The sequence below is a fragment of the Dendrobates tinctorius genome, unplaced genomic scaffold (genome assembly GCF_039654945.1).
Source record: "Dendrobates tinctorius isolate UK_male_01 unplaced genomic scaffold, ASM3965494v1 ptg000251l, whole genome shotgun sequence".
Taxonomy (NCBI): domain Eukaryota; kingdom Metazoa; phylum Chordata; class Amphibia; order Anura; family Dendrobatidae; genus Dendrobates; species Dendrobates tinctorius.
This window is the reverse complement of record NW_027361918.1, coordinates 10,959,032-10,978,179: the sequence shown is the minus strand read 5'-3', so window position 1 is coordinate 10,978,179 and position 19,148 is coordinate 10,959,032. Positions and strand designations below refer to the sequence as shown.

The 19,148-nt window shown below is 40.7% G+C and overlaps 25 non-coding genes across 25 annotated transcripts; 17 read left to right on the top strand and 8 right to left on the bottom strand.

Annotated features, from left to right (window-relative positions):
- The first annotated feature begins 1,376 nt into the window (after nucleotides 1-1,376).
- Nucleotides 1,377-1,449, top strand: TRNAA-AGC (transfer RNA alanine (anticodon AGC)). The gene has a single exon. It is a non-coding gene; the product is annotated as a tRNA-Ala (tRNA).
- Nucleotides 1,450-1,557: 108 nt separating this feature from the next.
- Nucleotides 1,558-1,643, top strand: TRNAY-GUA (transfer RNA tyrosine (anticodon GUA)). Its single transcript is given in 2 exon segments — nucleotides 1,558-1,594; nucleotides 1,608-1,643. It is a non-coding gene; the product is annotated as a tRNA-Tyr (tRNA).
- Nucleotides 1,644-1,866: 223 nt separating this feature from the next.
- TRNAN-GUU (transfer RNA asparagine (anticodon GUU)) lies at nucleotides 1,867-1,940 on the bottom strand. Its single transcript has one exon. It is a non-coding gene; the product is annotated as a tRNA-Asn (tRNA).
- Nucleotides 1,941-3,680: 1,740 nt separating this feature from the next.
- TRNAA-AGC (transfer RNA alanine (anticodon AGC)) lies at nucleotides 3,681-3,753 on the top strand. The gene has a single exon. It is a non-coding gene; the product is annotated as a tRNA-Ala (tRNA).
- Nucleotides 3,754-3,861: 108 nt separating this feature from the next.
- Nucleotides 3,862-3,947, top strand: TRNAY-GUA (transfer RNA tyrosine (anticodon GUA)). Its single transcript is given in 2 exon segments — nucleotides 3,862-3,898; nucleotides 3,912-3,947. It is a non-coding gene; the product is annotated as a tRNA-Tyr (tRNA).
- Nucleotides 3,948-4,170: 223 nt separating this feature from the next.
- Nucleotides 4,171-4,244, bottom strand: TRNAN-GUU (transfer RNA asparagine (anticodon GUU)). Its single transcript has one exon. It is a non-coding gene; the product is annotated as a tRNA-Asn (tRNA).
- Nucleotides 4,245-5,985: 1,741 nt separating this feature from the next.
- Nucleotides 5,986-6,058, top strand: TRNAA-AGC (transfer RNA alanine (anticodon AGC)). The gene has a single exon. It is a non-coding gene; the product is annotated as a tRNA-Ala (tRNA).
- Nucleotides 6,059-6,166: 108 nt separating this feature from the next.
- On the top strand, nucleotides 6,167-6,252 carry TRNAY-GUA (transfer RNA tyrosine (anticodon GUA)). The gene is given in 2 exon segments: nucleotides 6,167-6,203; nucleotides 6,217-6,252. It is a non-coding gene; the product is annotated as a tRNA-Tyr (tRNA).
- A 223-nt stretch (nucleotides 6,253-6,475) lies between these two features.
- On the bottom strand, nucleotides 6,476-6,549 carry TRNAN-GUU (transfer RNA asparagine (anticodon GUU)). Its single transcript has one exon. It is a non-coding gene; the product is annotated as a tRNA-Asn (tRNA).
- Nucleotides 6,550-8,290: 1,741 nt separating this feature from the next.
- On the top strand, nucleotides 8,291-8,363 carry TRNAA-AGC (transfer RNA alanine (anticodon AGC)). The gene has a single exon. It is a non-coding gene; the product is annotated as a tRNA-Ala (tRNA).
- Nucleotides 8,364-8,471: 108 nt separating this feature from the next.
- TRNAY-GUA (transfer RNA tyrosine (anticodon GUA)) lies at nucleotides 8,472-8,557 on the top strand. Its single transcript is given in 2 exon segments — nucleotides 8,472-8,508; nucleotides 8,522-8,557. It is a non-coding gene; the product is annotated as a tRNA-Tyr (tRNA).
- Nucleotides 8,558-8,780: 223 nt separating this feature from the next.
- TRNAN-GUU (transfer RNA asparagine (anticodon GUU)) lies at nucleotides 8,781-8,854 on the bottom strand. Its single transcript has one exon. It is a non-coding gene; the product is annotated as a tRNA-Asn (tRNA).
- Nucleotides 8,855-10,595: 1,741 nt separating this feature from the next.
- On the top strand, nucleotides 10,596-10,668 carry TRNAA-AGC (transfer RNA alanine (anticodon AGC)). The gene has a single exon. It is a non-coding gene; the product is annotated as a tRNA-Ala (tRNA).
- Nucleotides 10,669-10,776: 108 nt separating this feature from the next.
- On the top strand, nucleotides 10,777-10,862 carry TRNAY-GUA (transfer RNA tyrosine (anticodon GUA)). Its single transcript is given in 2 exon segments — nucleotides 10,777-10,813; nucleotides 10,827-10,862. It is a non-coding gene; the product is annotated as a tRNA-Tyr (tRNA).
- Nucleotides 10,863-11,085: 223 nt separating this feature from the next.
- On the bottom strand, nucleotides 11,086-11,159 carry TRNAN-GUU (transfer RNA asparagine (anticodon GUU)). The gene has a single exon. It is a non-coding gene; the product is annotated as a tRNA-Asn (tRNA).
- A 1,741-nt stretch (nucleotides 11,160-12,900) lies between these two features.
- Nucleotides 12,901-12,973, top strand: TRNAA-AGC (transfer RNA alanine (anticodon AGC)). Its single transcript has one exon. It is a non-coding gene; the product is annotated as a tRNA-Ala (tRNA).
- Nucleotides 12,974-13,081: 108 nt separating this feature from the next.
- On the top strand, nucleotides 13,082-13,167 carry TRNAY-GUA (transfer RNA tyrosine (anticodon GUA)). Its single transcript is given in 2 exon segments — nucleotides 13,082-13,118; nucleotides 13,132-13,167. It is a non-coding gene; the product is annotated as a tRNA-Tyr (tRNA).
- A 223-nt stretch (nucleotides 13,168-13,390) lies between these two features.
- Nucleotides 13,391-13,464, bottom strand: TRNAN-GUU (transfer RNA asparagine (anticodon GUU)). Its single transcript has one exon. It is a non-coding gene; the product is annotated as a tRNA-Asn (tRNA).
- A 1,741-nt stretch (nucleotides 13,465-15,205) lies between these two features.
- Nucleotides 15,206-15,278, top strand: TRNAA-AGC (transfer RNA alanine (anticodon AGC)). Its single transcript has one exon. It is a non-coding gene; the product is annotated as a tRNA-Ala (tRNA).
- Nucleotides 15,279-15,386: 108 nt separating this feature from the next.
- Nucleotides 15,387-15,472, top strand: TRNAY-GUA (transfer RNA tyrosine (anticodon GUA)). Its single transcript is given in 2 exon segments — nucleotides 15,387-15,423; nucleotides 15,437-15,472. It is a non-coding gene; the product is annotated as a tRNA-Tyr (tRNA).
- A 223-nt stretch (nucleotides 15,473-15,695) lies between these two features.
- On the bottom strand, nucleotides 15,696-15,769 carry TRNAN-GUU (transfer RNA asparagine (anticodon GUU)). The gene has a single exon. It is a non-coding gene; the product is annotated as a tRNA-Asn (tRNA).
- A 1,741-nt stretch (nucleotides 15,770-17,510) lies between these two features.
- Nucleotides 17,511-17,583, top strand: TRNAA-AGC (transfer RNA alanine (anticodon AGC)). The gene has a single exon. It is a non-coding gene; the product is annotated as a tRNA-Ala (tRNA).
- A 108-nt stretch (nucleotides 17,584-17,691) lies between these two features.
- TRNAY-GUA (transfer RNA tyrosine (anticodon GUA)) lies at nucleotides 17,692-17,777 on the top strand. Its single transcript is given in 2 exon segments — nucleotides 17,692-17,728; nucleotides 17,742-17,777. It is a non-coding gene; the product is annotated as a tRNA-Tyr (tRNA).
- Nucleotides 17,778-18,000: 223 nt separating this feature from the next.
- Nucleotides 18,001-18,074, bottom strand: TRNAN-GUU (transfer RNA asparagine (anticodon GUU)). Its single transcript has one exon. It is a non-coding gene; the product is annotated as a tRNA-Asn (tRNA).
- A 994-nt stretch (nucleotides 18,075-19,068) lies between these two features.
- Nucleotides 19,069-19,141, top strand: TRNAA-AGC (transfer RNA alanine (anticodon AGC)). Its single transcript has one exon. It is a non-coding gene; the product is annotated as a tRNA-Ala (tRNA).
- Nucleotides 19,142-19,148: the final 7 nt, after the last annotated feature.

Genomic DNA, 19,148 nt, shown 5'->3' with positions numbered 1-19,148 from the left:
TCTACAAACTAGCTAAGTTTTTTTCACTTCCCCATTTTGGTTCTCTATATACAGAGAAATGGTTTGCTAGAAAATTGCTCGACTGTATTTGTAGACCATAATTCACATTGTGAAACCCAGCGGTCAATGGATTGAAACCAACCTCTGCTAAATAGTTGTGTTTTATAAACTTCATCATTGCATATCAACTGAACTTTTCTGTCAACAGCAAACGTGTCTCGGATCAAAAACACTAGTCAAAATCCTAAATCCCAGTACAACTCGTGCCAAAGGACCAGAAGGAGATTCGCGACCTCTCAGCATTTTCTATATTCAAACCAAACCATAAAAGATCAATCTTTTCGCTTGGGATTGTGCTGCATTACAACTTTTTTCTACAAACTAGGTAAGTTTTTTTTCATTCCCCCAGTTTGGTTCTCTATATACAGAGAAATGGTTTACTAGAAAATTGCTCGACTGTATTTGTAGGCCATAATTCACATTGTGAAACCCAGCGGTCGATGGATCGAAACCAACCTCTGCTAAATAGTTGTGTTTTATAAACTTCATCATTGCATATCAACTGAACTTTTCTGTCAACAGCAAACGTGTCTCGGATCAAAAACACTAGTCAAAATCCTAAATCCCAGTACAACTCGTGCCAAAGGACCAGAAGGAGATTCGCGACCTCTCAGCATTTTCTATATTCAAACCAAACCATAAAAGGTCAATCTTTTTGCTTGGGATTGTGCTGCATTACAACTTTTTTCTACAAACTAGGTAAGTTTTTTTTACTCCCCCAGTCTGGTTCTCTACATACATAGAAATGGTTTGCTAGAAAATTGCCCGACTGTATTTGTAGGCCATAATTCACATTGTGAAACCCAGCGGTCGATGGATCGAAACCAACCTCTGCTAAATAGTTGTGATTTATAAACTTCATCATTGCATATCAACTGAACTTTTCTGTCAACAGCAAACGTGTCTCGGATCAAAAACACTAGTCAAAATCCTAAATCCCAGTACAACTCGTGCCAAAGGACCAGAAGGAGATTCGCGACCTCTCAGCATTTTCTATATTCAAACCAAACCATAAAAGGTCAATCTTTTTGCTTGGGATTGTGCTGCATTACAACTTTTTTCTACAAACTAGGTAAGTTTTTTTTACTCCCCCAGTCTGGTTCTCTACATACATAGAAATGGTTTGCTAGAAAATTGCCCGACTGTATTTGTAGGCCATAATTCACATTGTGAACTACGTAGATGTTCTTCAAATATGGGAGAAAGGAATCTGTACTTAAAAAAAAAAAAAAAAAAAAGCACTCAATGGCACATTTGACTATAAGTAAACTGTGACATGGTGTGGCGTGAAACTGATAATGGCGTTCGTCGGGCATGGGGGATTAGCTCAAGTGGTAGAGCGCTCGCTTAGCATGCGAGAGGTAGCGGGATCGATGCCCGCATTCTCCAATACAATCTTTGGATTCCTTTTTCAGTTGGCCGAGTGAATTGTTTATGCCACCTGCTCGTGGCACACACGTCCAAAACTTGAAGACTTTCAACAATGGCTAAATCAAGCCTTCGATAGCTCAGCTGGTAGAGCGGAGGACTGTAGATCTAAATTAGCAATCCTTAGGTCGCTGGTTCAATTCCGGCTCGAAGGAAGTTTTGTGTATTCTATCAGATGTTTTCAACCTTCTGGCAAATACCAGACAGCTATGCTCTTTCTGGACATGTAGACAGAAACACAACCGGAAAGTTTTTTCTCCAGTTTGCCTTGTGAATTCAAAACTTAGGCAGCAACAGTGCTTTTACTTTATGGAGATGCTGAGCACCAATGTGAAAACGTCTTCAACTGTAGCATGCTACCCAAGCAAAAGGAACCAACGTCCCTGGGTGGACTCGAACCACCAACCTTTCGGTTAACAGCCGAACGCGCTAACCGATTGCGCCACAGAGACACAAACGCCTGCCGAACTTTCGTCTAACAGCCGGACGCACCCACCAGTTTTAACCGGAACCTTAAACAATGGTCAGACACCATTTCCTCTAATGATTTTCAACAATAATATGACACAAGAAAGCAAAAAAAAACAAAGAAACAATTGCAGAACCCCAGGAGTACTCTAGTCGCCAACAAATATGTAATGGCTGAAAATTTACATGTCATCGACCTGAACACAAACAGTCATTAGAATTTTACTCTGTACATCTGTTAACACAAGCAGAGTGGCGCAGCGGAAGCGTGCTGGGCCCATAACCCAGAGGTCGATGGATCGAAGCCATCCTCTGCTAAATTGTGCTGCATTGCATCTTTTTCTACAAACTAGCTAAGTTTTTTTCACTTCCCCATTTTGGTTCTCTATATACAGAGAAATGGTTTGCTAGAAAATTGCTCGACTGTATTTGTAGACCATAATTCACATTGTGAAACCCAGCGGTCAATGGATTGAAACCAACCTCTGCTAAATAGTTGTGTTTTATAAACTTCATCATTGCATATCAACTGAACTTTTCTGTCAACAGCAAACGTGTCTCGGATCAAAAACACTAGTCAAAATCCTAAATCCCAGTACAACTCGTGCCAAAGGACCAGAAGGAGATTCGCGACCTCTCAGCATTTTCTATATTCAAACCAAACCATAAAAGATCAATCTTTTCGCTTGGGATTGTGCTGCATTACAACTTTTTTCTACAAACTAGGTAAGTTTTTTTTCATTCCCCCAGTTTGGTTCTCTATATACAGAGAAATGGTTTACTAGAAAATTGCTCGACTGTATTTGTAGGCCATAATTCACATTGTGAAACCCAGCGGTCGATGGATCGAAACCAACCTCTGCTAAATAGTTGTGTTTTATAAACTTCATCATTGCATATCAACTGAACTTTTCTGTCAACAGCAAACGTGTCTCGGATCAAAAACACTAGTCAAAATCCTAAATCCCAGTACAACTCGTGCCAAAGGACCAGAAGGAGATTCGCGACCTCTCAGCATTTTCTATATTCAAACCAAACAATAAAAGGTCAATCTTTTTGCTTGGGATTGTGCTGCATTACAACTTTTTTCTACAAACTAGGTAAGTTTTTTTTACTCCCCCAGTCTGGTTCTCTACATACATAGAAATGGTTTGCTAGAAAATTGCCCGACTGTATTTGTAGGCCATAATTCACATTGTGAAACCCAGCGGTCGATGGATCGAAACCAACCTCTGCTAAATAGTTGTGATTTATAAACTTCATCATTGCATATCAACTGAACTTTTCTGTCAACAGCAAACGTGTCTCGGATCAAAAACACTAGTCAAAATCCTAAATCCCAGTACAACTCGTGCCAAAGGACCAGAAGGAGATTCGCGACCTCTCAGCATTTTCTATAATCAAACCAAACCATAAAAGGTCAATCTTTTTGCTTGGGATTGTGCTGCATTACAACTTTTTTCTACAAACTAGGTAAGTTTTTTTTACTCCCCCAGTCTGGTTCTCTACATACGTAGAAATGGTTTGCTAGAAAATTGCTCGACTTTATTTGTAGGCCATAATTCACATTGTGAACTCCGTAGATGTTCTTCAAATATGGGAGAAAGGAATCTGTACTTAAAAAAAAAAAAAAAAAAAAAAAAAAAGCACTCAATGGCACATTTGACTATAAGTAAACTGTGACATGGTGTGGCGTGAAACTGATAATGGCGTTCGTCGGGCATGGGGGATTAGCTCAAGTGGTAGAGCGCTCGCTTAGCATGCGAGAGGTAGCGGGATCGATGCCCGCATTCTCCAATACAATCTTTGGATTCCTTTTTCAGTTGGCCGAGTGAATTGTTTATGCCACCTGCTCGTGGCACACACGTCCAAACCTTGAAGACTTTCAACAATGGCTAAATCAAGCCTTCGATAGCTCAGCTGGTAGAGCGGAGGACTGTAGATCTAAATTAGCAATCCTTAGGTCGCTGGTTCAATTCCGGCTCGAAGGAAGTTTTGTGTATTCTATCAGATGTTTTCAACCTTCTGGCAAATACCAGACAGCTATGCTCTTTCTGGACATGTAGACAGAAACACAACCGGAAAGTTTTTTCTCCAGTTTGCCTTGTGAATTCAAAACTTAGGCAGCAACAGTGCTTTTACTTTATGGAGATGCTGAGCACCAATGTGAAAACGTCTTCAACTGTAGCATGCTACCCAAGCAAAAGGAACCAACGTCCCTGGGTGGACTCGAACCACCAACCTTTCGGTTAACAGCCGAACGCGCTAACCGATTGCGCCACAGAGACACAAACGCCTGCCGAACTTTCGTCTAACAGCCGGACGCACCCACCAGTTTTAACCGGAACCTTAAACAATGGTCAGACACCATTTCCTCTAATGATTTTCAACAATAATATGACACAAGAAAGCAAAAAAAAACAAAGAAACAATTGCAGAACCCCAGGAGTACTCTAGTCGCCAACAAATATGTAATGGCTGAAAATTTACATGTCATCGACCTGAACACAAACAGTCATTAGAATTTTACTCTGTACATCTGTTAACACAAGCAGAGTGGCGCAGCGGAAGCGTGCTGGGCCCATAACCCAGAGGTCGATGGATCGAATCCATCCTCTGCTAAATTGTGCTGCATTGCATCTTTTTCTACAAACTAGCTAAGTTTTTTTCACTTCCCCATTTTGGTTCTCTATATACAGAGAAATGGTTTGCTAGAAAATTGCTCGACTGTATTTGTAGACCATAATTCACATTGTGAAACCCAGCGGTCAATGGATTGAAACCAACCTCTGCTAAATAGTTGTGTTTTATAAACTTCATCATTGCATATCAACTGAACTTTTCTGTCAACAGCAAACGTGTCTCGGATCAAAAACACTAGTCAAAATCCTAAATCCCAGTACAACTCGTGCCAAAGGACCAGAAGGAGATTCGCGACCTCTCAGCATTTTCTATATTCAAACCAAACCATAAAAGATCAATCTTTTCGCTTGGGATTGTGCTGCATTACAACTTTTTTCTACAAACTAGGTAAGTTTTTTTTCATTCCCCCAGTTTGGTTCTCTATATACAGAGAAATGGTTTACTAGAAAATTGCTCGACTGTATTTGTAGGCCATAATTCACATTGTGAAACCCAGCGGTCGATGGATCGAAACCAACCTCTGCTAAATAGTTGTGTTTTATAAACTTCATCATTGCATATCAACTGAACTTTTCTGTCAACAGCAAACGTGTCTCGGATCAAAAACACTAGTCAAAATCCTAAATCCCAGTACAACTCGTGCCAAAGGACCAGAAGGAGATTCGCGACCTCTCAGCATTTTCTATATTCAAACCAAACCATAAAAGGTCAATCTTTTTGCTTGGGATTGTGCTGCATTACAACTTTTTTCTACAAACTAGGTAAGTTTTTTTTACTCCCCCAGTCTGGTTCTCTACATACATAGAAATGGTTTGCTAGAAAATTGCCCGACTGTATTTGTAGGCCATAATTCACATTGTGAAACCCAGCGGTCGATGGATCGAAACCAACCTCTGCTAAATAGTTGTGATTTATAAACTTCATCATTGCATATCAACTGAACTTTTCTGTCAACAGCAAACGTGTCTCGGATCAAAAACACTAGTCAAAATCCTAAATCCCAGTACAACTCGTGCCAAAGGACCAGAAGGAGATTCGCGACCTCTCAGCATTTTCTATAATCAAACCAAACCATAAAAGGTCAATCTTTTTGCTTGGGATTGTGCTGCATTACAACTTTTTTCTACAAACTAGGTAAGTTTTTTTTACTCCCCCAGTCTGGTTCTCTACATACGTAGAAATGGTTTGCTAGAAAATTGCTCGACTTTATTTGTAGGCCATAATTCACATTGTGAACTCCGTAGATGTTCTTCAAATACGGGAGAAAGGAATCTGTACTTAAAAAAAAAAAAAAAAAAAAAAAAAAAAGCACTCAATGGCACATTTGACTATAAGTAAACTGTGACATGGTGTGGCGTGAAACTGATAATGGCGTTCGTCGGGCATGGGGGATTAGCTCAAGTGGTAGAGCGCTCGCTTAGCATGCGAGAGGTAGCGGGATCGATGCCCGCATTCTCCAATACAATCTTTGGATTCCTTTTTCAGTTGGCCGAGTGAATTGTTTATGCCACCTGCTCGTGGCACACACGTCCAAACCTTGAAGACTTTCAACAATGGCTAAATCAAGCCTTCGATAGCTCAGCTGGTAGAGCGGAGGACTGTAGATCTAAATTAGCAATCCTTAGGTCGCTGGTTCAATTCCGGCTCGAAGGAAGTTTTGTGTATTCTATCAGATGTTTTCAACCTTCTGGCAAATACCAGACAGCTATGCTCTTTCTGGACATGTAGACAGAAACACAACCGGAAAGTTTTTTCTCCAGTTTGCCTTGTGAATTCAAAACTTAGGCAGCAACAGTGCTTTTACTTTATGGAGATGCTGAGCACCAATGTGAAAACGTCTTCAACTGTAGCATGCTACCCAAGCAAAAGGAACCAACGTCCCTGGGTGGACTCGAACCACCAACCTTTCGGTTAACAGCCGAACGCGCTAACCGATTGCGCCACAGAGACACAAACGCCTGCCGAACTTTCGTCTAACAGCCGGACGCACCCACCAGTTTTAACCGGAACCTTAAACAATGGTCAGACACCATTTCCTCTAATGATTTTCAACAATAATATGACACAAGAAAGCAAAAAAAAACAAAGAAACAATTGCAGAACCCCAGGAGTACTCTAGTCGCCAACAAATATGTAATGGCTGAAAATTTACATGTCATCGACCTGAACACAAACAGTCATTAGAATTTTACTCTGTACATCTGTTAACACAAGCAGAGTGGCGCAGCGGAAGCGTGCTGGGCCCATAACCCAGAGGTCGATGGATCGAAGCCATCCTCTGCTAAATTGTGCTGCATTGCATCTTTTTCTACAAACTAGCTAAGTTTTTTTCACTTCCCCATTTTGGTTCTCTATATACAGAGAAATGGTTTGCTAGAAAATTGCTCGACTGTATTTGTAGACCATAATTCACATTGTGAAACCCAGCGGTCAATGGATTGAAACCAACCTCTGCTAAATAGTTGTGTTTTATAAACTTCATCATTGCATATCAACTGAACTTTTCTGTCAACAGCAAACGTGTCTCGGATCAAAAACACTAGTCAAAATCCTAAATCCCAGTACAACTCGTGCCAAAGGACCAGAAGGAGATTCGCGACCTCTCAGCATTTTCTATATTCAAACCAAACCATAAAAGATCAATCTTTTCGCTTGGGATTGTGCTGCATTACAACTTTTTTCTACAAACTAGGTAAGTTTTTTTTCATTCCCCCAGTTTGGTTCTCTATATACAGAGAAATGGTTTACTAGAAAATTGCTCGACTGTATTTGTAGGCCATAATTCACATTGTGAAACCCAGCGGTCGATGGATCGAAACCAACCTCTGCTAAATAGTTGTGTTTTATAAACTTCATCATTGCATATCAACTGAACTTTTCTGTCAACAGCAAACGTGTCTCGGATCAAAAACACTAGTCAAAATCCTAAATCCCAGTACAACTCGTGCCAAAGGACCAGAAGGAGATTCGCGACCTCTCAGCATTTTCTATATTCAAACCAAACCATAAAAGGTCAATCTTTTTGCTTGGGATTGTGCTGCATTACAACTTTTTTCTACAAACTAGGTAAGTTTTTTTTACTCCCCCAGTCTGGTTCTCTACATACATAGAAATGGTTTGCTAGAAAATTGCCCGACTGTATTTGTAGGCCATAATTCACATTGTGAAACCCAGCGGTCGATGGATCGAAACCAACCTCTGCTAAATAGTTGTGATTTATAAACTTCATCATTGCATATCAACTGAACTTTTCTGTCAACAGCAAACGTGTCTCGGATCAAAAACACTAGTCAAAATCCTAAATCCCAGTACAACTCGTGCCAAAGGACCAGAAGGAGATTCGCGACCTCTCAGCATTTTCTATAATCAAACCAAACCATAAAAGGTCAATCTTTTTGCTTGGGATTGTGCTGCATTACAACTTTTTTCTACAAACTAGGTAAGTTTTTTTTACTCCCCCAGTCTGGTTCTCTACATACGTAGAAATGGTTTGCTAGAAAATTGCTCGACTTTATTTGTAGGCCATAATTCACATTGTGAACTCCGTAGATGTTCTTCAAATACGGGAGAAAGGAATCTGTACTTAAAAAAAAAAAAAAAAAAAAAAAAAAAAGCACTCAATGGCACATTTGACTATAAGTAAACTGTGACATGGTGTGGCGTGAAACTGATAATGGCGTTCGTCGGGCATGGGGGATTAGCTCAAGTGGTAGAGCGCTCGCTTAGCATGCGAGAGGTAGCGGGATCGATGCCCGCATTCTCCAATACAATCTTTGGATTCCTTTTTCAGTTGGCCGAGTGAATTGTTTATGCCACCTGCTCGTGGCACACACGTCCAAACCTTGAAGACTTTCAACAATGGCTAAATCAAGCCTTCGATAGCTCAGCTGGTAGAGCGGAGGACTGTAGATCTAAATTAGCAATCCTTAGGTCGCTGGTTCAATTCCGGCTCGAAGGAAGTTTTGTGTATTCTATCAGATGTTTTCAACCTTCTGGCAAATACCAGACAGCTATGCTCTTTCTGGACATGTAGACAGAAACACAACCGGAAAGTTTTTTCTCCAGTTTGCCTTGTGAATTCAAAACTTAGGCAGCAACAGTGCTTTTACTTTATGGAGATGCTGAGCACCAATGTGAAAACGTCTTCAACTGTAGCATGCTACCCAAGCAAAAGGAACCAACGTCCCTGGGTGGACTCGAACCACCAACCTTTCGGTTAACAGCCGAACGCGCTAACCGATTGCGCCACAGAGACACAAACGCCTGCCGAACTTTCGTCTAACAGCCGGACGCACCCACCAGTTTTAACCGGAACCTTAAACAATGGTCAGACACCATTTCCTCTAATGATTTTCAACAATAATATGACACAAGAAAGCAAAAAAAAACAAAGAAACAATTGCAGAACCCCAGGAGTACTCTAGTCGCCAACAAATATGTAATGGCTGAAAATTTACATGTCATCGACCTGAACACAAACAGTCATTAGAATTTTACTCTGTACATCTGTTAACACAAGCAGAGTGGCGCAGCGGAAGCGTGCTGGGCCCATAACCCAGAGGTCGATGGATCGAAGCCATCCTCTGCTAAATTGTGCTGCATTGCATCTTTTTCTACAAACTAGCTAAGTTTTTTTCACTTCCCCATTTTGGTTCTCTATATACAGAGAAATGGTTTGCTAGAAAATTGCTCGACTGTATTTGTAGACCATAATTCACATTGTGAAACCCAGCGGTCAATGGATTGAAACCAACCTCTGCTAAATAGTTGTGTTTTATAAACTTCATCATTGCATATCAACTGAACTTTTCTGTCAACAGCAAACGTGTCTCGGATCAAAAACACTAGTCAAAATCCTAAATCCCAGTACAACTCGTGCCAAAGGACCAGAAGGAGATTCGCGACCTCTCAGCATTTTCTATATTCAAACCAAACCATAAAAGATCAATCTTTTCGCTTGGGATTGTGCTGCATTACAACTTTTTTCTACAAACTAGGTAAGTTTTTTTTCATTCCCCCAGTTTGGTTCTCTATATACAGAGAAATGGTTTACTAGAAAATTGCTCGACTGTATTTGTAGGCCATAATTCACATTGTGAAACCCAGCGGTCGATGGATCGAAACCAACCTCTGCTAAATAGTTGTGTTTTATAAACTTCATCATTGCATATCAACTGAACTTTTCTGTCAACAGCAAACGTGTCTCGGATCAAAAACACTAGTCAAAATCCTAAATCCCAGTACAACTCGTGCCAAAGGACCAGAAGGAGATTCGCGACCTCTCAGCATTTTCTATATTCAAACCAAACCATAAAAGGTCAATCTTTTTGCTTGGGATTGTGCTGCATTACAACTTTTTTCTACAAACTAGGTAAGTTTTTTTTACTCCCCCAGTCTGGTTCTCTACATACATAGAAATGGTTTGCTAGAAAATTGCCCGACTGTATTTGTAGGCCATAATTCACATTGTGAAACCCAGCGGTCGATGGATCGAAACCAACCTCTGCTAAATAGTTGTGATTTATAAACTTCATCATTGCATATCAACTGAACTTTTCTGTCAACAGCAAACGTGTCTCGGATCAAAAACACTAGTCAAAATCCTAAATCCCAGTACAACTCGTGCCAAAGGACCAGAAGGAGATTCGCGACCTCTCAGCATTTTCTATAATCAAACCAAACCATAAAAGGTCAATCTTTTTGCTTGGGATTGTGCTGCATTACAACTTTTTTCTACAAACTAGGTAAGTTTTTTTTACTCCCCCAGTCTGGTTCTCTACATACGTAGAAATGGTTTGCTAGAAAATTGCTCGACTTTATTTGTAGGCCATAATTCACATTGTGAACTCCGTAGATGTTCTTCAAATATGGGAGAAAGGAATCTGTACTTAAAAAAAAAAAAAAAAAAAAAAAAAAAAGCACTCAATGGCACATTTGACTATAAGTAAACTGTGACATGGTGTGGCGTGAAACTGATAATGGCGTTCGTCGGGCATGGGGGATTAGCTCAAGTGGTAGAGCGCTCGCTTAGCATGCGAGAGGTAGCGGGATCGATGCCCGCATTCTCCAATACAATCTTTGGATTCCTTTTTCAGTTGGCCGAGTGAATTGTTTATGCCACCTGCTCGTGGCACACACGTCCAAACCTTGAAGACTTTCAACAATGGCTAAATCAAGCCTTCGATAGCTCAGCTGGTAGAGCGGAGGACTGTAGATCTAAATTAGCAATCCTTAGGTCGCTGGTTCAATTCCGGCTCGAAGGAAGTTTTGTGTATTCTATCAGATGTTTTCAACCTTCTGGCAAATACCAGACAGCTATGCTCTTTCTGGACATGTAGACAGAAACACAACCGGAAAGTTTTTTCTCCAGTTTGCCTTGTGAATTCAAAACTTAGGCAGCAACAGTGCTTTTACTTTATGGAGATGCTGAGCACCAATGTGAAAACGTCTTCAACTGTAGCATGCTACCCAAGCAAAAGGAACCAACGTCCCTGGGTGGACTCGAACCACCAACCTTTCGGTTAACAGCCGAACGCGCTAACCGATTGCGCCACAGAGACACAAACGCCTGCCGAACTTTCGTCTAACAGCCGGACGCACCCACCAGTTTTAACCGGAACCTTAAACAATGGTCAGACACCATTTCCTCTAATGATTTTCAACAATAATATGACACAAGAAAGCAAAAAAAAACAAAGAAACAATTGCAGAACCCCAGGAGTACTCTAGTCGCCAACAAATATGTAATGGCTGAAAATTTACATGTCATCGACCTGAACACAAACAGTCATTAGAATTTTACTCTGTACATCTGTTAACACAAGCAGAGTGGCGCAGCGGAAGCGTGCTGGGCCCATAACCCAGAGGTCGATGGATCGAATCCATCCTCTGCTAAATTGTGCTGCATTGCATCTTTTTCTACAAACTAGCTAAGTTTTTTTCACTTCCCCATTTTGGTTCTCTATATACAGAGAAATGGTTTGCTAGAAAATTGCTCGACTGTATTTGTAGACCATAATTCACATTGTGAAACCCAGCGGTCAATGGATTGAAACCAACCTCTGCTAAATAGTTGTGTTTTATAAACTTCATCATTGCATATCAACTGAACTTTTCTGTCAACAGCAAACGTGTCTCGGATCAAAAACACTAGTCAAAATCCTAAATCCCAGTACAACTCGTGCCAAAGGACCAGAAGGAGATTCGCGACCTCTCAGCATTTTCTATATTCAAACCAAACCATAAAAGATCAATCTTTTCGCTTGGGATTGTGCTGCATTACAACTTTTTTCTACAAACTAGGTAAGTTTTTTTTCATTCCCCCAGTTTGGTTCTCTATATACAGAGAAATGGTTTACTAGAAAATTGCTCGACTGTATTTGTAGGCCATAATTCACATTGTGAAACCCAGCGGTCGATGGATCGAAACCAACCTCTGCTAAATAGTTGTGTTTTATAAACTTCATCATTGCATATCAACTGAACTTTTCTGTCAACAGCAAACGTGTCTCGGATCAAAAACACTAGTCAAAATCCTAAATCCCAGTACAACTCGTGCCAAAGGACCAGAAGGAGATTCGCGACCTCTCAGCATTTTCTATATTCAAACCAAACCATAAAAGGTCAATCTTTTTGCTTGGGATTGTGCTGCATTACAACTTTTTTCTACAAACTAGGTAAGTTTTTTTTACTCCCCCAGTCTGGTTCTCTACATACATAGAAATGGTTTGCTAGAAAATTGCCCGACTGTATTTGTAGGCCATAATTCACATTGTGAAACCCAGCGGTCGATGGATCGAAACCAACCTCTGCTAAATAGTTGTGATTTATAAACTTCATCATTGCATATCAACTGAACTTTTCTGTCAACAGCAAACGTGTCTCGGATCAAAAACACTAGTCAAAATCCTAAATCCCAGTACAACTCGTGCCAAAGGACCAGAAGGAGATTCGCGACCTCTCAGCATTTTCTATAATCAAACCAAACCATAAAAGGTCAATCTTTTTGCTTGGGATTGTGCTGCATTACAACTTTTTTCTACAAACTAGGTAAGTTTTTTTTACTCCCCCAGTCTGGTTCTCTACATACGTAGAAATGGTTTGCTAGAAAATTGCTCGACTTTATTTGTAGGCCATAATTCACATTGTGAACTCCGTAGATGTTCTTCAAATACGGGAGAAAGGAATCTGTACTTAAAAAAAAAAAAAAAAAAAAAAAAAAAAGCACTCAATGGCACATTTGACTATAAGTAAACTGTGACATGGTGTGGCGTGAAACTGATAATGGCGTTCGTCGGGCATGGGGGATTAGCTCAAGTGGTAGAGCGCTCGCTTAGCATGCGAGAGGTAGCGGGATCGATGCCCGCATTCTCCAATACAATCTTTGGATTCCTTTTTCAGTTGGCCGAGTGAATTGTTTATGCCACCTGCTCGTGGCACACACGTCCAAACCTTGAAGACTTTCAACAATGGCTAAATCAAGCCTTCGATAGCTCAGCTGGTAGAGCGGAGGACTGTAGATCTAAATTAGCAATCCTTAGGTCGCTGGTTCAATTCCGGCTCGAAGGAAGTTTTGTGTATTCTATCAGATGTTTTCAACCTTCTGGCAAATACCAGACAGCTATGCTCTTTCTGGACATGTAGACAGAAACACAACCGGAAAGTTTTTTCTCCAGTTTGCCTTGTGAATTCAAAACTTAGGCAGCAACAGTGCTTTTACTTTATGGAGATGCTGAGCACCAATGTGAAAACGTCTTCAACTGTAGCATGCTACCCAAGCAAAAGGAACCAACGTCCCTGGGTGGACTCGAACCACCAACCTTTCGGTTAACAGCCGAACGCGCTAACCGATTGCGCCACAGAGACACAAACGCCTGCCGAACTTTCGTCTAACAGCCGGACGCACCCACCAGTTTTAACCGGAACCTTAAACAATGGTCAGACACCATTTCCTCTAATGATTTTCAACAATAATATGACACAAGAAAGCAAAAAAAAACAAAGAAACAATTGCAGAACCCCAGGAGTACTCTAGTCGCCAACAAATATGTAATGGCTGAAAATTTACATGTCATCGACCTGAACACAAACAGTCATTAGAATTTTACTCTGTACATCTGTTAACACAAGCAGAGTGGCGCAGCGGAAGCGTGCTGGGCCCATAACCCAGAGGTCGATGGATCGAAGCCATCCTCTGCTAAATTGTGCTGCATTGCATCTTTTTCTACAAACTAGCTAAGTTTTTTTCACTTCCCCATTTTGGTTCTCTATATACAGAGAAATGGTTTGCTAGAAAATTGCTCGACTGTATTTGTAGACCATAATTCACATTGTGAAACCCAGCGGTCAATGGATTGAAACCAACCTCTGCTAAATAGTTGTGTTTTATAAACTTCATCATTGCATATCAACTGAACTTTTCTGTCAACAGCAAACGTGTCTCGGATCAAAAACACTAGTCAAAATCCTAAATCCCAGTACAACTCGTGCCAAAGGACCAGAAGGAGATTCGCGACCTCTCAGCATTTTCTATATTCAAACCAAACCATAAAAGATCAATCTTTTCGCTTGGGATTGTGCTGCATTACAACTTTTTTCTACAAACTAGGTAAGTTTTTTTTCATTCCCCCAGTTTGGTTCTCTATATACAGAGAAATGGTTTACTAGAAAATTGCTCGACTGTATTTGTAGGCCATAATTCACATTGTGAAACCCAGCGGTCGATGGATCGAAACCAACCTCTGCTAAATAGTTGTGTTTTATAAACTTCATCATTGCATATCAACTGAACTTTTCTGTCAACAGCAAACGTGTCTCGGATCAAAAACACTAGTCAAAATCCTAAATCCCAGTACAACTCGTGCCAAAGGACCAGAAGGAGATTCGCGACCTCTCAGCATTTTCTATATTCAAACCAAACCATAAAAGGTCAATCTTTTTGCTTGGGATTGTGCTGCATTACAACTTTTTTCTACAAACTAGGTAAGTTTTTTTTACTCCCCCAGTCTGGTTCTCTACATACATAGAAATGGTTTGCTAGAAAATTGCCCGACTGTATTTGTAGGCCATAATTCACATTGTGAAACCCAGCGGTCGATGGATCGAAACCAACCTCTGCTAAATAGTTGTGATTTATAAACTTCATCATTGCATATCAACTGAACTTTTCTGTCAACAGCAAACGTGTCTCGGATCAAAAACACTAGTCAAAATCCTAAATCCCAGTACAACTCGTGCCAAAGGACCAGAAGGAGATTCGCGACCTCTCAGCATTTTCTATAATCAAACCAAACCATAAAAGGTCAATCTTTTTGCTTGGGATTGTGCTGCATTACAACTTTTTTCTACAAACTAGGTAAGTTTTTTTTACTCCCCCAGTCTGGTTCTCTACATACGTAGAAATGGTTTGCTAGAAAATTGCTCGACTTTATTTGTAGGCCATAATTCACATTGTGAACTCCGTAGATGTTCTTCAAATACGGGAGAAAGGAATCTGTACTTAAAAAAAAAAAAAAAAAAAAAAAAAAAAGCACTCAATGGCACATTTGACTATAAGTAAACTGTGACATGGTGTGGCGTGAAACTGATAATGGCGTTCGTCGGGCATGGGGGATTAGCTCAAGTGGTAGAGCGCTCGCTTAGCATGCGAGAGGTAGCGGGATCGATGCCCGCATTCTCCAATACAATCTTTGGATTCCTTTTTCAGTTGGCCGAGTGAATTGTTTATGCCACCTGCTCGTGGCACACACGTCCAAACCTTGAAGACTTTCAACAATGGCTAAATCAAGCCTTCGATAGCTCAGCTGGTAGAGCGGAGGACTGTAGATCTAAATTAGCAATCCTTAGGTCGCTGGTTCAATTCCGGCTCGAAGGAAGTTTTGTGTATTCTATCAGATGTTTTCAACCTTCTGGCAAATACCAGACAGCTATGCTCTTTCTGGACATGTAGACAGAAACACAACCGGAAAGTTTTTTCTCCAGTTTGCCTTGTGAATTCAAAACTTAGGCAGCAACAGTGCTTTTACTTTATGGAGATGCTGAGCACCAATGTGAAAACGTCTTCAACTGTAGCATGCTACCCAAGCAAAAGGAACCAACGTCCCTGGGTGGACTCGAACCACCAACCTTTCGGTTAACAGCCGAACGCGCTAACCGATTGCGCCACAGAGACACAAACGCCTGCCGAACTTTCGTCTAACAGCCGGACGCACCCACCAGTTTTAACCGGAACCTTAAACAATGGTCAGACACCATTTCCTCTAATGATTTTCAACAATAATATGACACAAGAAAGCAAAAAAAAACAAAGAAACAATTGCAGAACCCCAGGAGTACTCTAGTCGCCAACAAATATGTAATGGCTGAAAATTTACATGTCATCGACCTGAACACAAACAGTCATTAGAATTTTACTCTGTACATCTGTTAACACAAGCAGAGTGGCGCAGCGGAAGCGTGCTGGGCCCATAACCCAGAGGTCGATGGATCGAAGCCATCCTCTGCTAAATTGTGCTGCATTGCATCTTTTTCTACAAACTAGCTAAGTTTTTTTCACTTCCCCATTTTGGTTCTCTATATACAGAGAAATGGTTTGCTAGAAAATTGCTCGACTGTATTTGTAGACCATAATTCACATTGTGAAACCCAGCGGTCAATGGATTGAAACCAACCTCTGCTAAATAGTTGTGTTTTATAAACTTCATCATTGCATATCAACTGAACTTTTCTGTCAACAGCAAACGTGTCTCGGATCAAAAACACTAGTCAAAATCCTAAATCCCAGTACAACTCGTGCCAAAGGACCAGAAGGAGATTCGCGACCTCTCAGCATTTTCTATATTCAAACCAAACCATAAAAGATCAATCTTTTCGCTTGGGATTGTGCTGCATTACAACTTTTTTCTACAAACTAGGTAAGTTTTTTTTCATTCCCCCAGTTTGGTTCTCTATATACAGAGAAATGGTTTACTAGAAAATTGCTCGACTGTATTTGTAGGCCATAATTCACATTGTGAAACCCAGCGGTCGATGGATCGAAACCAACCTCTGCTAAATAGTTGTGTTTTATAAACTTCATCATTGCATATCAACTGAACTTTTCTGTCAACAGCAAACGTGTCTCGGATCAAAAACACTAGTCAAAATCCTAAATCCCAGTACAACTCGTGCCAAAGGACCAGAAGGAGATTCGCGACCTCTCAGCATTTTCTATATTCAAACCAAACCATAAAAGGTCAATCTTTTTGCTTGGGATTGTGCTGCATTACAACTTTTTTCTACAAACTAGGTAAGTTTTTTTTACTCCCCCAGTCTGGTTCTCTACATACATAGAAATGGTTTGCTAGAAAATTGCCCGACTGTATTTGTAGGCCATAATTCACATTGTGAAACCCAGCGGTCGATGGATCGAAACCAACCTCTGCTAAATAGTTGTGATTTATAAACTTCATCATTGCATATCAACTGAACTTTTCTGTCAACAGCAAACGTGTCTCGGATCAAAAACACTAGTCAAAATCCTAAATCCCAGTACAACTCGTGCCAAAGGACCAGAAGGAGATTCGCGACCTCTCAGCATTTTCTATAATCAAACCAAACCATAAAAGGTCAATCTTTTTGCTTGGGATTGTGCTGCATTACAACTTTTTTCTACAAACTAGGTAAGTTTTTTTTACTCCCCCAGTCTGGTTCTCTACATACGTAGAAATGGTTTGCTAGAAAATTGCTCGACTTTATTTGTAGGCCATAATTCACATTGTGAACTCCGTAGATGTTCTTCAAATATGGGAGAAAGGAATCTGTACTTAAAAAAAAAAAAAAAAAAAAAAAAAAAAGCACTCAATGGCACATTTGACTATAAGTAAACTGTGACATGGTGTGGCGTGAAACTGATAATGGCGTTCGTCGGGCATGGGGGATTAGCTCAAGTGGTAGAGCGCTCGCTTAGCATGCGAGAGGTAGCGGGATCGATGCCCGCATTCTCCAATACAATCTTTGGATTCCTTTTTCAGTTGGCCGAGTGAATTGTTTATGCCACCTGCTCGTGGCACACACGTCCAAACCTTGAAGACTTTCAACAATGGCTAAATCAAGCCTTCGATAGCTCAGCTGGTAGAGCGGAGGACTGTAGATCTAAATTAGCAATCCTTAGGTCGCTGGTTCAATTCCGGCTCGAAGGAAGTTTTGTGTATTCTATCAGATGTTTTCAACCTTCTGGCAAATACCAGACAGCTATGCTCTTTCTGGACATGTAGACAGAAACACAACCGGAAAGTTTTTTCTCCAGTTTGCCTTGTGAATTCAAAACTTAGGCAGCAACAGTGCTTTTACTTTATGGAGATGCTGAGCACCAATGTGAAAACGTCTTCAACTGTAGCATGCTACCCAAGCAAAAGGAACCAACGTCCCTGGGTGGACTCGAACCACCAACCTTTCGGTTAACAGCCGAACGCGCTAACCGATTGCGCCACAGAGACACAAACGCCTGCCGAACTTTCGTCTAACAGCCGGACGCACCCACCAGTTTTAACCGGAACCTTAAACAATGGTCAGACACCATTTCCTCTAATGATTTTCAACAATAATATGACACAAGAAAGCAAAAAAAAACAAAGAAACAATTGCAGAACCCCAGGAGTACTCTAGTCGCCAACAAATATGTAATGGCTGAAAATTTACATGTCATCGACCTGAACACAAACAGTCATTAGAATTTTACTCTGTACATCTGTTAACACAAGCAGAGTGGCGCAGCGGAAGCGTGCTGGGCCCATAACCCAGAGGTCGATGGATCGAAGCCATCCTCTGCTAAATTGTGCTGCATTGCATCTTTTTCTACAAACTAGCTAAGTTTTTTTCACTTCCCCATTTTGGTTCTCTATATACAGAGAAATGGTTTGCTAGAAAATTGCTCGACTGTATTTGTAGACCATAATTCACATTGTGAAACCCAGCGGTCAATGGATTGAAACCAACCTCTGCTAAATAGTTGTGTTTTATAAACTTCATCATTGCATATCAACTGAACTTTTCTGTCAACAGCAAACGTGTCTCGGATCAAAAACACTAGTCAAAATCCTAAATCCCAGTACAACTCGTGCCAAAGGACCAGAAGGAGATTCGCGACCTCTCAGCATTTTCTATAATCAAACCAAACCATAAAAGGTCAATCTTTTTGCTTGGGATTGTGCTGCATTACAACTTTTTTCTACAAACTAGGTAAGTTTTTTTTACTCCCCCAGTCTGGTTCTCTACATACGTAGAAATGGTTTGCTAGAAAATTGCTCGACTTTATTTGTAGGCCATAATTCACATTGTGAACTCCGTAGATGTTCTTCAAATATGGGAGAAAGGAATCTGTACTTAAAAAAAAAAAAAAAAAAAAAAAAAAAAGCACTCAATGGCACATTTGACTATAAGTAAACTGTGACATGGTGTGGCGTGAAACTGATAATGGCGTTCGTCGGGCATGGGGGATTAGCTCAAGTGGTAGAGCGCTCGCTTAGCATGCGAGAGGTAGCGGGATCGATGCCCGCATTCTCCAATACAAT